Source organism: Alligator sinensis, unplaced genomic scaffold (assembly GCF_000455745.1).
Source record: "Alligator sinensis unplaced genomic scaffold, ASM45574v1 scaffold597_1, whole genome shotgun sequence".
NCBI classification, from domain to species: domain Eukaryota; kingdom Metazoa; phylum Chordata; order Crocodylia; family Alligatoridae; genus Alligator; species Alligator sinensis.
Genome location: NW_005842074.1, coordinates 1,104,138 through 1,109,576, shown reverse-complemented (window position 1 = coordinate 1,109,576; position 5,439 = coordinate 1,104,138).

The window sequence follows — 5,439 nt, the reverse complement described above, 5'->3', positions numbered from 1 at the left end:
CTGGCAGCCGCTGCTGTGCTGCTGGGCGGCGAGACCTGCCCCTTACGCCGCCGCCCCCCGCGGACCCGCCGCGGCTCCCACAAACTTTGCCAGGCGCTGCCGAGGCAAGAGAAGTTCCAGCAGCCTGAACCGGCCGCGCGGGCGGGGGCAGCCCCAGGTCTCCCCCCTGCTTCGACCCCAGGTGTGGCTGAGAAGTTACCCCTCGAGAGCTGGGCCTTTGGCTGCCTCGGCCCTCCGGGGTCTTTCCAACCACCTCGTGGGCTGACTTGTGAGGAGAGGCTGAGGGATCTGGGCACTGGCGATGCGCGGGGGGGTGCACCGATGCTGCCAGTGTTCGCCAGCCCCCGCAGACAGCACTGCCGCCGCCGCCTGCTAGAGCTCACCATGCTCCCCCAGCGGCTGGGGGCAGGCGGCGTTCATGGACCTGGGCTTTTTCAGGCTGGAGAAGAGAAGACCAAGTGAGGGCTGACAGCCTACTTCAACTCCCCAAAAGGGGTTCCAGGGAACCTGAACGACGCGTGCCCCCGGAGGGTGGGGGGGCACTGCGACTGCCCGCAGGCAGTGGCAAGTGGGGAGCTCTCGCAGGCGGCGGTGTCAGTGGTGGCAAGCACCAACCAGCAGTTGGCAACCACCCCCAGATGCCACCAGCGGTGTCGGCAGCAAGGGGACAGGTGCCAAGCGGCAGCTGCCCAGCAGTGCTTCTGTCAGAGGGTGCACCCTCAAGTGCCCCCTACACGTCACCAGTGCCAGAGAGGCTCTGTTATCAGTGGTGGCAGGTGGCAGAACAAGGAGCAATGGTCTCAAGTTGCAGCGAGAGAAGTTTAGGCTGGATGTTAGGAAGAATTTTGTCACTAGGAGGGTAGTAAAACACTGGAACAGATTACCTAGGGATGTTTGTTTAATCTCCATTCTGGCTAGATACAGCTGCTGAGCCCAAGGGAGGTTTAGGTTGAATATTAGAAAAATCTTTCTCACGAGGAGGGTGGTGAAGCACTGGAACGGGTTATGGAGAGAGGCAGTGGAGTCTCCACCCTTGGAGGTTTTTAAGACCAGGGTAGACAAAGCCCTGGCTGGGATGAGATAATGGGGGACAGGCCTGTCCTACTTTGAACAGGTTGTTGGACTAGATGACCTCCTGAGGTCCCCTCCAACCCTCATTTTCTATAGTCCCTTCTAAGCCAGCCTCCTGTGGGAAAGCAGGAAACCTGCAGGTGCCCATTGCCATCCCCTAAATGCGGTAGCAGGTTGTGAAGCCAAGGGTCTGAAGGGCACTGCCATGCAGTGACGCCAGAAAAAGCAAGGTTAGAAGGAAGCTTGTTGGCTTGAAAGCCTTGACACTCCTTAGTCCTGCAAAACCATTCACTTCAGTAAGGAGTATGAGGCCACTCTGGCCCTGGGCTCATCACCTCCAAATGGGACTGCCCCTGTAAGTGTAGTGGAGCATGCACTTACACATGTGCAAATCAGATCATTTAAAGAAAAGAACAGGTTATATCAAGGAAAAAGAAAATTTATAACAGAGAGCTGCTGCTGTTCAGGTATCTCCAGGTGCTTTTTTGCACCTCAGCTTTGACAAGTCCATTTTGCTTTTAACCGGTCTCACTTCCAGCTTCTCATGGCTCCATGACAAGGTTTCAGGCATTAAGAAGATGTTTGGTTATTCCAAGAAAAACTCTTTATTCACTGGATGTTTTTCTATTTGTGTAAACCTCAGTATTAGTGCTTGCGTTCATAAAAGCTTTATTGTATGAAAATGTACAGGTTGAACCAAATTTAAGATGCTTAGTTAAGCATTCAAAAGCCAGGAAGTTTTGCAGTTAGCAGACAGACAGGTGCACTGCATAACTTCAACTTCTGCCTTACTCTCATGCACATTAGCAGGTCCTGTTGGTTACATATGTAGCTTTAACTGGATCACCCTTCCCCAGCATGTTGTAAAGTATAGTACCATTTAATTACACACAGACTACATTTTATATATTTTGCAGCTCTATACGTTTTGATATATAGTTGTATTATTTCATTTTTATTCACACAATTATCATGGCTAATCATCCAATATATCTTTATTGACAGATCTTGTGTCCGATATATCCTTTTCAGAGGCATACATAATTCAGGATTTACAGTAAGAAGGCAGGTAACTGCAAAATAACACAAGGGGGCAGAGTAACATTAACTGCTATACTTCCTGATATCTGTGTGTTTCAGTGAATTCTGAGCAACCTTTTTTACCTATTTATATCGAATTTCTTCGATTTTTTTGGAAGAAGAAAGAAAGAAAATGATAAAATATGATGCTACATTCCTGAGAATTTTGATGGTCTGCTGGTTCACAGCAGCAGCACAGGAAAAACCTATACATTGGAATGATTTGTCTAGTATCCACAGTTTTCCTCGCCCACCAGTCCAGGAGCTGCACAGAGTAGATCCAGTCTGTCGTAAGCAATAACAGCTGCACAGCTCTAACACCTCCAGATAACATAAAAATAAAAATCAGTGGTTACTTCTGAAAATGTTTCCTTTACACCATACATCTTGAAAAACCAGAGAAGTTGCAATACAAAGAAGTTCTCTAAGATATATTTGCTAACTATAAATTGAATTAACCCATCAAACCAATCATTAATAATTCAAGCGATCAGTAGGCAAACCAGAAAACCAGTGTTACTATCCTCACTGATTTAATCCAGCACCTTTGCCACCCTAATATGCAAATACACTCAAATACTCTCCACACTGATTTCTAACGTGATCAACCAGATTCAAATCCAAATATGCAATATTAACTCTAATCTCAAATGTTAATCAGTTGCAAATTACACATTACAGGCCAACCTTTATACATATATCCACAGATGATTTCTCTTAGATGAGGCTGTTGTGTTTGTTGTGGAGTTGAGAAGTGTAATGTACTCATCTTACAGTAATATACACACGTATATAAATTATACAGCTGAATGATAACTGTGTTACATTATCCTGTGGCTTATTGTGTAATCTTACTAGTTCTGCCCTCTGCCTCCTAATTTCTCTTGGGTAATATTATGCTGAGAATTAGGCTAAACCTTATTTAGGTGGGTGGCTGCCATCTATTGCCCCTTAGCAATATATTCCTAATGAATAATCAAGCTACTTTGTGGAATAGATAGCTGAAATAATAGACATTACTGCCCACATTTGTATCCTGAAATACCCCTGGTGGAAACAGAAATGGTAGCAAGGATGCACCAGAAGCAAACATAAATCTATTAGTGGTGTGACCTTTAAGAAAAAGAACTGAGGTAGTGGTCTTTGGGCCAAGTGGCCACATCTGCACGAGCGGTGGATTATGCAGTTGTTACTGTGCAGTCAATTAGTACTTGCATAACCAAGTACTAAATGACTGCGCAGTAACTGGCGTCCCCACACAATTTTTTCTGATGTTACCGTGCAGTTGCAATGAGCTACTGTGCAGTAGCTTGTTACTATTGCACAGTAGTGTTGCATCACAGTTAGTGCCTTCCCAACGCTACTGCGCAGCAGCATCTTGCGTAGACCTGGCCTCTAGAGATGACTAGAAAGGCACTTGTAAAGAAAGAACTTGTCTCCTGCTGTTGATGGAAATAGTGCTTTGTGTGCTTTTTTTGCAAACAGGACTTCAATAATGAAGTATCCAGCTACATCATTAATTTTGCCCCTAAAGGAAACAGCCTTCAAGACCCAGATTTTCAGCTAACCACTTGGGATCAAAAGGAATAACCATAGTGTAATGCTAGGATAATAAGGTATGCAAGAAAAGACTGAGGCTCATGCAAACTTTGAGTTAACTTGTGTCTTCCTAAATTTTAATTGCAATGACAGAAAATGCAACCTTCACTGCAAGTTTTTCTCTGTCACTGTTTTTTTTTAATGTAAGAATATATATATCAAACATGCATACAAACTATACAGTTGGATGATAAATGTATTGGGTAATCTTGAGTGATTATTCTGTCCTTTGCCCATTAATTTATCTCTCTTGCAGGTCCAAGTCTATTTCCAACATTCTAGACCAGCAATTCCCAAACTCTGACAGATTGTATACCACCAGTTTAAAACAATACAACCTTAAGTATCACCAGCAAATTTGTCATATAGAGTAAATATAATAAATCTGTTAATGCGTACCGCTGACAGGTTATCTGTGTACCATTGGTGGTACGCATACCACAGATTAGGAACTGTTGTTCTAAACCTTGGAGGAAGATGCCACTTTACATTTTTTTTCAAACTGCTGGAGAAATGTGAATACTGCTGGTTCTGGAGTCAGGACATATTTTGAGATTTAATTTCTCACAGCAGTGCAAAAATGGGAAACAGGTGTCTGATATCAATAGAAAGGTGAGAGTCCCAGTAGGGGACACATGCTTATTCTGTAAACATTTTACTGCCTAACTAATGATTACAGGTTTTTTTTAAGGTGCTAAAGGATACTCACATACAGATATGCTTTCTCCAATAACTGGCACAAGAACGAATAAATGTATCTCAAATTCCGTAAGACATCAAGGCTGTCCCACATAATCCAAAGTGTGAAGTCACCCTTCCTAGAAAAATATGAAACAGGAACTCTCTTTTACTCATGTTACAGCAGAAATAGAAAAGTGTAGTGGAGACTCTCACTCAAATATTGGAAGAAAGCCCAAACATTGTGTTGGATCATCTTCCCTCTTTTGATTTATGACAATGTGGATCAAGTGAAAATGAATACAGGCTATGAGGCTGTCACCTGACCTGTGGGATCAGTGACACATAACATCCCTTGCACAGCTCTAATATATTCTTCACTCTTTTGGGCAACCCACAGAACTCATTTTCTGCTATCATATCTCACCTTGTATGACAGTTGCTTTAAAAGAAGGGCAATATTCTGTTGATTCTTTTCACAGAGCTAAGTGTAGATTATGAATAAATAATAAACCGTGGAAGGTGGAGGTGTACCATAGTGTGTACCTAAGGAAATGGAGTATTCACACTTTTTTTTTTGGAGGCAAGGTATTTAGTAATATCTGGTCATACCACTATATTTTGATTGGAAAGGGGTTAAAATAATACAGATTTCAACCTTATGTATTATGATGTACAAGAATCAAGTTACAGTGGTAAAAATACTGTTCCCAGCCACAGGTCTGGAAAGAGAATCCCAGATTCAATATTTTATCCTTTTCCATTCATCTTTGAAACAGAACAACATATTCATTATTCTTATTTACTCACAGTTGCTTATTTGTTTTTGGTTTGTTTGTCAGCATAGATTAAGGCTGACACTGTTCACCTTCTCACTGCTGATTGCTGTATCAGAAACACCCACAGTTAATATGCTCATCCAGGGTTGCAGGATTGCTGATCGTATTATATTATTGGTATTTGAAACCAGATCCTGGAGGAATAATACTTAACTTACCTACATTCAATAGT